At 45.3% G+C, this 11,901-nt stretch overlaps 1 pseudogene; it reads right to left on the bottom strand.

The window, feature by feature from the left end:
- Positions 1-6,062: 6,062 nt before the first annotated feature.
- Positions 6,063-9,534, bottom strand: LOC133759174 (cell division cycle protein 16 homolog; annotated as a pseudogene).
- Between the last annotated feature and the right edge of the window lie 2,367 nt (positions 9,535-11,901).

The following is an 11,901-nucleotide window of genomic DNA, read 5'->3' as shown; positions in this document are numbered from 1 at the left end:
CCCATCCTCATAGCTTTTTTTGTTAAAAACATCACTTCTCTAAAGTCAACACTTCTGATTCCAAATTGTGGGCAGAAACTGGTTTTCCTTGTACTTTCACTCACAACACTGACTAGTTCACTTCTGACATCCAGTGTGTGGGTTTGTTTTTTCTAAACATCGGTTCTCTGGTGGACACCAATGGAGTGTCCTCTGGTTCAACTCTGACGCTGTCTACGGGGAGTCAGATTCCACAGGTTAAGAGCTCTGTCCCACAGACTGTCCCTTGCTTCAGATGCCATATCAAGTTCCAGCCTCTGGAAATTTTGACTGATGATAATTGTGAGTTTCTATGACCGATCCCCTCATTGAGTTTGATTTATTTGCTAGAGTAGCTCATAGAACACAGGAAAACAGCTTCTTATGTTTACAAGCTTCTTTTATTATTGGAGGATATGACACAGAATACAGACGAACAGCCAGAGGAAAAGAGGCACAGGGCAAAGGATGTGGGGAGGGCCGTGGAGCTTCCCCAGGTTACCTCCCTCCCTAGCAACCCCCATGTGTTCAGCAACCAGCAGCTCTCCAAACCCTGATGATCTGGGTTTTCATAGAGGCTTAGTAAGTACACATCACTGATTAAAGCATGGTTGTTACCCTTTTGGTGATCAATTCGACCTTCAGCCTCTCTTTTGGGGAGAATGAGGCAGCAAGGGGCCTGGAAGTTCCAACATTCTAATCCCTGGTTGGTTCCTCTGGCCACCAGTCTGTATCCTGAGAAATCCAGTTTCCACAGCTGCCAGTCATTCCATTAGTATAAAAAAGACACAGCTTTAGAGTTCCAGAGGCTTGGGAGCTGTGTGCCAGGAAACAGGGTGGGGATAGCGATGTATTGATATATTTCCTATTGCATCATGCCTTGGTAATTCTGTTTCCACTTTTGTTTACTGCCTATTCCTGGGAAACCACCAGACTGCTTTTGTTCACTGTATATTATCTTGCATTTATAGAATTTTAAGTAAATTGAATCGTGTAGTATGTATTTTTAATGTCTTTTACTAGCCAAATTACTTTGTGATTCATCTATGTTGTTGCGTGTATTGAGAGTTCATTTTCTTTTTAAAAATGTTTATTTGTTTATTTTTATTTGTTTGGAAGACAGAGTGACAGAGAAAGAGAGGAGGAGAGGGAGAAATTATTTTTATTGATGAATAGTGTTCAATTGTTTGGCTCTACCACACTTTATTTATCCATTTACTTTTTGAAAGATTTGGGTAATTTCCAGCTTGGGGTTATTGCACTGAAAACCATGATTAACATTATTCTATAAACTTTGTGCAGACACATACTTTCATTTCTCCTGGGTAAATATCTAGGACTGAGATGCTGAATTATATGGCAGGTATGTGCATGTTTAATTCTGGGAAAAAAAGCCACCAAATTATTTTCCAAAGTTGTGCAGTTTATATTTCCATGAGATGTTCCAATTCTACATCCTTATCAATACAGAATGGAGAGCCATTTTTATTTTAGGTGTTCTAATAGGTATGTAGTGCTATCTCACTGCACTTTTAATTTGCATTTCCCTGATGACTAATGAGCACCTTTTTATTTGCCTATTTGCCTCCTGTACATCTTCTTTTTTGAAGTGTATAGTAAAACATTTCCACATTTGTATTGTTTTTAACTGTAAAGGAATGTTTAAACATTTTTTAAAAATTTGTTATTTATTTTCATTTTATTTGAAAAGCAGAGAGATAGAGAAAGAGAGAGAGAGAGAGGTCTTCCATTCACTGGCTCACTCCCCAAGTGCCTGCAATAGTCAGGTCTGAGCTGGGACAAAGCCAGGTGCCCATGATGTAAGCATAAGCATATTAATTTTCACTCCAGATCTTTGTTTCACACAGAGATAAAGTTTTTAAGTGGAGACATAGAGGCATATGTGGGTAGAAATAGGCTTTATTTATGTGAGAGAGACAACATACATCCATGTGTATCTCTCATGGGTGGGCCAGATGACCACCCAAAGTTGGAGGGAGATAGAGAAGACCTGAGCAGCACCCCAACCCTGGTCCTGGGGGAAGAGGGAGCTCTCCCCCGTTTGCAGTCTCTTTTATGAAGTAGGGGGCGGTGCCTTTACATGTGTGAAGCCATCTGGGAAGTTCACAATACCTCCATATACTTCCTGTGGCACTTAGTTTCCACATATCCTCATGGCTTTTCCCCCTTCTTCGTCCTGGATGAGAAACAGGGGTGTCTTGGGAAGGTGGGTGTATTGATTGACAGGTAAAGAAATAATATCACCTTGTCGGACTTGCAAGGATTCCAACGTACTCGGACCCATCTAGCTGCCTGCCTGTCCACACCACATCTCCCGGACCTCAGTCTGAGTCTCCCACACAGATGGAAAGCACCCAAGTGCTTAAACCAGCAGCTTGGCTTTCAGAGTGCACATTACCAAGAAGCTTGAATTGGAAATAAAGCTAGCACCAGTATGAGATATGGGCATTCCAAGAAGTTTCCTTTTTTAAAAAAAAAAAAAGAAAAGAAAAGTTACTTATTTATTTGAAAGTCAGAGGTATAGAGCAAGAGGGAGACAGAGAAAGAGGTCTTCCATCCTCTGGTTTACTCCCCAGAAGGCAGCAAAGGCCAGGGCTGAGCCAGGCCAAAGCCAGGAGCAAGGACCTTCATCCTGGTCCCCTATGTGGGTGCAAGGGCCCATGAGCAGAGAGCTGGATTGGAAGTGAAGCAGCCAGGACATGAGCCTGTGCCCCTATGGGATGCTGGTGTTGCAGGCAGCAGCCCCACCTATTACACAATGCCTGTCTCTCCACTCCCGCCCCGCCTGCAAGAGGCATATCTTAACTGCTGAACCAAATGTTCACTCTGGTTGTTAATTTTTTTATTAGCTTTTGAAAGCTCTTTATGTATTTTCTGGATGTAAGTCAGTTTTGAAAAAACCGAGTATATGAGAACTGGGCCAAAGGCAGAAGGTATCATGAGATCAAAGACAGAGGGACAAATCCAGGATTCCAGAGTGCAGCTTTGAGAGACTTAAGGACAGAAGCATAATCTTGAGCAGCCACAAGATGACTGGATCCCCATGCTGTGAAGCAGGAGAAGGGTTTTATTTTGTTTTGTTTTATTATTTTTAAAATATTTATTTTATTTATTTGAAAGACAGAGTTACAGAGAGAGGTAGAGCCAGAGAGAGAGAAAGAGAGGTCTTCTACCCGGTGGTTCACTCCCCAAATGACCACAATGGCTGGAACTGCACTGATCTGAAGCCAGGAGCCAGGAGTTTCTTCTGGGTCTCCCACACAGGTGCAGGGGTCCAAGGACTTGGGCCATCTTGTACTGCTTCCCTAGGCTGTAGCAGAGAGCTAGACCAGAAGTAGACTTGAACCAGCACCCACATGGGATGCTGGCACTGCACCACAGCACCGGGCCAAGGAGAAGGGTTTTACAGATAAAGTGGCCTGTGTCTAACTGGTGTGTATCTGGACTTTCTCAAGATATATTATGATTCTAGGTATCAGATAAGTGACATTCCAAGCATCAGAGGCAGTTATCTTTTTTTTTTTTTTTAATTTTTCGAGAGGCAGAATGGATAGTGAGAGAGAGAGAGAGAGAGAGAGAGAGATAGAGACAGAGAGAAAGGTCTTCCTTTTTGCCATTGGTTCACCTTCCAATGGCCGCTGTGGCCGGCGCACCGCGCTGATCCAATGGCAGGAGCCAGGTGCTTCTCCTGGTCTCTCATGCGGGTGCAGGGCCCAAGCACTTGGGCCATCCTCCACTGCCTTCCCGGGCCATAGCAGAGAGCTGGCCTGGAAGAGGGGCCACCAGGACAGAATCTGGCGCCCCAACCGGGACTAGAACCCCGGTGTGCTGGCGCCGCAAGGTGGAGGATTAGCCTGTTAAGCCACAGCGCCGGCTCAGAGGCAGTTATCTTAATGACTTTGTTTCTGGCATAGGATTTGGAATGATTGTCTGGGTCGTCTAAACGACCCAAATATGGTGGATATGACCAAGATGGAAATTGTCATGTCAACCTGGATCCCGATAAGCCCTTCATTAGATACCCGATTTGAAAAAAATTTTCGGCCGGCGCCGTGGCTTAACAGGCTAATCCTCCACCTTGCGGCGCCGGCACACCGGGTTCTAGTCCCGGTTAGGGCACCGGATTCTATCCCGGTTGCCCCTCTTCCAGGCCAGCTCTCTGCTATGGCCCGGGAAGGCAGTGGAGGATGGCCCAAGTCCTTGGGCCCTGCACCTGCATGGGAGACCAGAAGAAGCACCTGGCTCCTGGCTTCAGATCAGCGAGATGTGCCGGCTGCGGCGGCCATTGGAGGGTGAACCAACGGCAAAAAGGAAGACCTTTCTCTCTGTCTCTCTCTCACTATCCACTCTGCCTGTCAAAAAAAAAAAAAAAAAGAAAAAAAAAGAAAAAAATTTTCCTTGTCAATGCCTTGTCTTTTCATATTTATTAGATAGTGTATTTTGAAGAGAAGGTTTGAATATTTTTTTAATATTTATTTATTTGTTTATTTGAAAGACAAAGTGACAGAGAGAGGAAGAGAGACGGAGAGAGAGAGCACACTTCTGTCTGCTGGTTCACTCCCCAAATGGCTGCAACAGCCTGGTCTGGGCCAGGCTGAATCCAGGAGCCGGGAATCCCATCCCCAGTCTCTCATGTGGTTCACAGGGGCCCAATACTTGGAGCATCTTCTGCTGCCTTCCCAGGTGCATTCACAGGAAGCTAGAAGGGAAGCAGGGAAGCCAGGACTCAAACCAGCACTCTGATATGAGACACTGGCATCACAAGCAGTGGCTTAACCACTCCACCACAGCACTGTTTTTAAGTTTTGATACAGACCAATTTATTGATTTGATCTTTATGGAAAGTATTTCTGGTGTCTTAGGCAGCTTTTGCCTAGCACAAAGGTTTTCTTGTGTTTTCTTCTAGAATTTTATTGTTTTAGGTTTTAAGTTTAGGTCTACAGTGGCTCTTCATTTAATTTTTGTAGACAGTGTGAGGTATAGATCAAAGTTTAGCTTTTGCATATGGATATCCAGTTGTTCCAGCACCATTTGTTGAAAAGGCTATGTTTTGCCATTGAATTTCTCTTATACCTTTGTCAAAAATAATCAAGGGACAGCATTGTGGTGCAGGAGGTTAAGCTGATGCTTGCCACGCTGGCATCCCACACTGGAGTGCCAATTTCACTCCTGAATGTTCTACTTCCAGTTTCCTGCTGATGCACCTGGGAAGGCAGCAGATGATGGCTGAAGTACCCGGCTCTTGTCACTCCTGTGGGAGACCCAAATGGTGTGCTGGCTCCTGGCTTCACCCTGGCTCAGTCCTGGCTGTTACAGCCACCTGAGGAGTTGAAACAGTGGATGGAAAAGTTCTGTCTGTCTCTGCCTCTTTGTTGCTCTGCCTGTCAAGTAAATAAATAAATAAATCTTTAAGTGAGAATCACCTATTTGTCAAAAATAAACTGATCAGATAGTTTTTGACTTTCTATTCTATTCCACTGAGCTACTGGTTTATTTTTATGCCAATATCACATAGTCTTGATTATTATAACTATATAAGAAATTTTAAAATCCAGTAACAATATCATTCAATTTTGCTTTTGATATTTAAAGTCATTTTGATTATACTGTGTCCTTTGTATTTCTGTAAGAATTTTAGAATTAGGTTGTAAAATTCTCCAAAACAAAACAAAAAAAAACCTGCTGGACTTTTCACTGGGATTACATTGCATCTATACATCAGTTTTGAGAGAACTGATACCTTTAGCAATAGTATCTTTTTTATTTATCTAGACTTTCTTCCATTTGTCTCAGCAATGTTTTGTAGTTTCAATGTACAAGTCTTACATATCTGTTGTCAGATATTCCTAAATTTCATATTTATGCTATTATAAATATTATTTATTAATTTCTACTTCTGCTAGTATAAGGAAATTAAGCTGACTTTTTGACTGTTTGCCCTCTTTATTCCACTATATATAACTATTTTATAGGCTTAGAGAATCAGAAAACACACATGGATGTGCTATCCAGGGCAAACAGGTTCAGGACTGCTGTCTGCAGTCATGTGCCGTGGTCTGCACAGATGTTGCTAACACCAGGTCACTTTCATTCATTTCTATTGCAAAAGTTTCTTCCAAGGAATGTATGGAATCTGGATTTCTCCTTGAATTTTCCACTTGTGCAAGCCCTGTTTTTTTTTTCTTCAATCTGTTTTTCAGATATCTTGAGCTCTCAGAGATAAAATGTTTTTTTACGTCTTTATTGTGTGTGTATCAAAGTCGTAACATTTTAAGTTGCCTTTAATGTCTACTCTAAACTTCAGAATCCCCAATTTACGTATTGATGCACTCACCAAGCATTGTAATAGAAAATGCACCTCACCTAAAACCAAGAGCCGTGGGGAAATCGTCCCCCGCGTTCAGAGTTTCCCATTGCACTGTGGACGTGTCCCATGGCAGAACAGGTGGATGCATTTTGAGGAATCAGCACGCTTCTGTTGGTGGTGATCTAGCGGCTCAGCATCCGTTTTGGGTTTTCTGCAGACATGCCCCAAGTTGTTGAACAGAAGTTCCCGCTTGCTAACTTACCACATTCCTAGTTGGTTTTACTTTTTTCTGAAGTTGAGAGAAACCATTTTTTTTTCAGCCATTTTCCATTCCCTATTCTGAAATGCAACCACCTCTACCACATGCATAACCCCCCTCAGAAAAAGTGTTCAGAGCTTGGGCAAAGCACTTCTTACTCATTTTTGAGTTATTGGCCAAAGCATATTCTAATCTGATATGACATTCTTTCATCAGCTGTGCTGCTGGGAGGTAAGCAGCCATCGCTTGGTCGTGCTCACTGTCAAGTGCAAGCAGATGTCTGTAAGGTGTCTGCTCAGGCCCTTAGGTCTCCTCAAGGGTCATCGCTTGGCTGAGGTATCTTCTGGCACATCATCTTTATGACCAGCCATGAGATAACATCCCACTGCAGACACAGGATTACTAGGATATAAATCCATCACCTTATGAGAAAGGCAGAAAAGTTAATTTGCTTTACACAGTTCCACCAGTGTCCCCGTGGATCTGCAGGTAAACAGTCCACATGGAAAGGATCTTTTCCTATTGCATGAGCTGTAAGCTTGTAGCACATTTTAAAAATCACGGTTATAATATGTCTCCCAGCTAAAGACACTGTCATATCCAGATTCTCTTGCAAGCCATGTTCAGACTCAAGGATGACAATTTTGCTAGGCTAATTATATATATATATATATATATTTTTTCTTTTGCACCAACACATTTGCATTTATTTTCTTTTTTTAAAGCAAATGACAAAAGACCCATTTACCAGCTTGACATTTTTTTAAAAGATTTATTTGTTTGAAAGGCAGAACTACAGAGACAGAGAGAGGAGAGAGAAATCTTCCATCTTCTGGTTCAATCCCCAATGACCACAGCAGCCAGGGATGGGCCAGGCTAAAGCCAGGAGCTAGGAGTGTCTTCTCAATCCCCCACACAGACGTGGGGGCCGAAGTACTTAGGCCATCTTTCACTGCCTTCCCAAGCATATCATCAGGGAGCTGGATCAGAATTGGAGCAGCCAGGACTTGAACCACAGAGGATGCTGGCGTCGCAGGCAGAGGTTTAACCCACTATCCCACAACATCCGCTCCCAGCTTTACTTTGTTTTTTGTTTGTTTGTTTGTTTTTAATATTTATTTATTTGAAAGGCAGAGTTACAGAGAGGCAGAGGCAGAGAGAGAGAGAGAAAGAGAGAGAGAAAGAGAGGGAGAGAGAAAGAGAGAGAGGAGAGAGGGAGAGAGAGAGAGGTCTTTCATCCACTGGGTCCCTCCCCAGATGGCCGCAATGGCCAGAGCTGCGCTAATCCGAAGCCAGGAGCCAGGAGCTTCTGCCAGGTCTCTCACACAGGTGCAGGGGCCCAAGCACTTGGGCCATCTTCTACTGCTTCCCCAGGCCATAGCAGGGAAAGATCAGAAGTGGAGCACCCGGGACTCGAACCTACGCCCACATGGGATGCCAGCACTGCAGGCGGCGGCTTTACCCGCTACACCACAGCGCCGCCCCCCAGCTTTACTTTTTTTTTTTTTTTTTTTTTTTTTATTTTTTGACAGGCAGAGTGGACAGTGAGAGAGAGACAGAGAGAAAGGTCTTCCTTTTGCCGTTGGTTCACCCTCCAATGGCCGCCGCGGTAGCGCGTTGCGGCCGGCGCACCGCGCTGTTCCGATGGCAGGAGCCAGGTGATTCTCCTGGTCTCCCATGGGGTGCAGGACCCAAGGACTTGGGCCATCCTCCACTGCACTCCCTGGCCACAGCAGAGAGCTGGCCTGGAAGAGGGGCAACCGGGACAGGATCGGTGCCCCAACCGGGACTAGAACCCGGTGTGCCGGCGCCGCAAGGCGGAGGATTAGCCTGTTGAGCCACGGCGCCGGCCCAGCTTTACTTTTTTAAACTTAACCTTAAGATTACATATTTAAACAATTGTCAAAATTTACAAAATCACTAACATTCGTGCACTACTAGAAAACATCTTTTATATTAAATGAGAAATGTATTTAAATGAAATGCGTTAATATCTTTCACTAGTAAATACAGAGAAAATTGCCATTCTTTCTCTGGACGATTCGTCCTGGCAACGTCAGCATCACAGCAGGTGGACACGACTTGACTCACATTTCAAACACTATGGAGAAGCAGATCCGTGTGGGTGTTAGTGTACAGTCTTGTCCTGCCACGGCTTAAGAGTCAGAGCTCACCTTGGTTTATGTTTCATAGAAAAGCAAAGTGCATATGGTGCTTCACAACAGTTTCAAAGACAAAATGTGATCTTATTATGCGGTTTCAAAAAATTCTACAGTCCATGACAAATAAGAGCTCCACTAAACTGTTCATAGATTAGGTACAATTGTACTAAAAGTCCAAGTTCGTTTGAAATCTTCATAAAATATTTCTGTTAATCCTCAAATGATACTTGTTAAAGTTTTTTTTTTTTTTTTTTTTTTTTTTTTTTTTTTTTTTTTTGACAGGCAGAGTGGACAGTGAGAGAGAGACAGAGAGAAAGGTCTTCCTTTTTGCCGTTGGTTCACCCTCCAATGGCTGCTGCGACCAGCGCACCGCGCTGATCCGATGGCAGGAGCCAGGTGCTTCTCCTGGTCTCCCATGCAGGTGCAGGGCCCAAGCACTTGGGCCATCCTCCACTGCCTTCCCGGGCCATAGCAGAGAGCTGGCCTGGAAGAGAGGCAACCGGGATAGAATCCGGTGCCCCAACCGGGACTAGAACCCGGTGTGCCGGCGCCGCAAGGTGGAGGATTAGCCTATTGAGCCGCGGCGCCGGGTGTTGCATTGTTATCCGAGCATAGCAACTCTTCTTACTGTTTGTCACTAAGGACGTCAGCTGGCTGGCTTCCTCAATGTCTACTCTCTCTTGAGTGTTCTCAACAGTTCTCTTTGTAGTGATTTTTCTGCCAATAGCCATTTTAGTAAAAGCTGATATAGATCTCACGTTGCCCATCCCACTACCACCACGTGATGTAGAAGAGAATGAGTAAGGCCTCAGCGATCCTGGGATCCAAATGGAGTAAATCCTGGGTCAAGAGAAGAAATTCACCTGCAGAAGATGGCAATCCTATGAAGACAGAGACAGGAGCCCTGGCTCTATTTGTCGTAGATGCCCCGTTTTGTGGCAGCTGACGACTCTCCGTGTGCCTCAGCTCCTGGTTTAAGTGTCTTTTTTGCTTCTTTCAATTCTCGGGATTTCATCTGGGTGCCTCTTCCGTGCCGGTTTTCCAAATGCCTTTTCAGCATCCTTGGCTGAGGCATGTCTCCACACGAATGAACTTCATGGTAGTCCACCATGTTTTCACAAGTTGTTGGAACAAGTCTGGGGACATGGACAGCCAGTGACAGGAGGGAGCGGGGCACAGGCCGGGGAGGGCTTTCCTTTCTCTTTCGCCAACAACCAATAGGAAGTCTGTCTACTTTTGAAATTTGGTCTCAAATAGAAAACAGCAATTCCTGTCCTTCAGAGGTAGTTTGAGAATTTTTCTTCTTGTGCTGTCAACATTTCTTGTGACTGTTTCATAGAAAATTTATTTGAGAGATAGAGTGTGACAGAGAGAGAGAGCGAGCGAGAGCAAGAGAGCGAGCGAGAGCTCTTATGATGCACTGTTTCCTCCCTAAATGTCTGCAGTGGCTGGGACTGGACAGGAGTGAAGCAAGGAGCTGGGAACTCAGTCTGGGCTCCCACACGAGTGGCATGACGTGAGCTGGGAGATAGCTAGCAAGGAGGAACGGAGGTTGCCAGCACCTCCCTGCAACCTCACCGGCACGGCAGCCCCACCTGCACCATCCAACCCCCACTCCCTTTTAATGCAGTGGAAAACCACAGCTTCCCTGGTTTTTCAGCTTAGAACCAGTGCAGCTAAAAATGTCCACCATGGCTGCTGGCTGCCTCCGTGCCAATACCTTTAGCTCATTTAATTAGCTCATTAATGTCATAGTGGAATTACCATAGCAGACACATCTTGTACCAGATGCCATGATATTTCCAAGATTTCTAGAAAAAGATCAAGAAAATTGTTGGTACTCAGACCCAAACCCCACTTCCTTTGTGTATCCAATTGAGCCCTGTCCCAGACACCAGCCTATGCCCGCAGATCACATAACGGGGTGATCTGGAAACTTGTTGAGTGCTGTCTTCAAAATGCCCACTCCTTCCTGTGCATTTTTATTTTTTATATTTTTAAAGATTTATTTATTTGAAAGGCAGAGTTACAGAGAGAGGAGGGTGGGTAGGGGAAGAGACAGAGAAATCTCCCATCTGCTGGTCCACTCCCCAAATGGCCACAATGGCCAGAGCTTTGCCAGTTTGAAGTTAGGAGCCAGGAGCTTCTTTCAGGTCTCCCACATGGGTGCAGGGGCCCAAGGACTTGAGCCATCTTCCGCTGTTTTCCCAGGCCATAGCAGAGCGCTGGTTGGGAAGTGGAGCAGCCGGGACTCATACTGGCGCCCATATGGGATACCGGCACTGCAGGTGGCGGCTTTACTGGCTATGCCACAGCGCCAGCCCCTAAATTCTTTTCTTGTGTTAGAGACCAGAACCTGAGCCCAGGAACCCAATTGCTTGGGCCATCACCACTGCCTTCCAGGGGCCGCCCTGGCAGGAAGCTGGAGCCTGCAGGCAGCTAAGGAGCCCTGATAGTCAGATGTGTACTCCGCTGATGTGGCTTTGAAAAATCAAATGCTTCAAAACAGTGTATGTCCAACTTTAAGTTTTATTTTTTTAACAGTTAGTAGCTAGGATTCAGCTGTCTAGAGTATCATAGGTTTTCTCTCCTAGAAGACAAATACAACTTTTGTGACATTTCACAGTTGCTGGAGGAATCTTTCAGGTATTTTTCAAATAATCTTTTGTTGATTGGCTCCTCCCCATCAAGAATGCCAGGGGCCTTTTGCAGCACGAGGGCATCTGGCTACAAGGTGAAGACATGCTTCCTACAAGTGGGCTGCTCTGTGACATTAAGCTGTCAGGCAAAGACAGTGAGCCAACCAGTACATGTCCTGAGAGAGGGAGGCCGCTAATCTGCCCTCATTAGAAGTCATTGCTAGTGGCCGGTGCCGCGGCTCAATAGGCTAATCCTCCGCCTGTGGCGCCGGCACACCAGGTTCTAGTCCCGGTCAGGGCGCCAGATTCTGTCCCGGTTGCTCCTCTTCCAGGCCAGCTGTGGCCCGGGAGTGCAATGGAGGATGGCCCAAGTCCTTGGGCCCTGCATCCGCATGGGAGACCAGGAGGAAGCACCTGGCTTCTGACTTTGGATCAGCGTGGTGCGCCGGCCAAAGTGGCCATTGTGGGAATGAACCAACGGTAAAGGAAGACCTT

Source organism: Lepus europaeus, chromosome 5, assembly GCF_033115175.1.
Source record: "Lepus europaeus isolate LE1 chromosome 5, mLepTim1.pri, whole genome shotgun sequence".
Taxonomy (NCBI): Eukaryota; Metazoa; Chordata; class Mammalia; order Lagomorpha; family Leporidae; genus Lepus; species Lepus europaeus.
The sequence above is the reverse complement of the archived record's forward strand: the minus strand, read 5'-3'. Positions and strand labels throughout refer to the sequence as shown.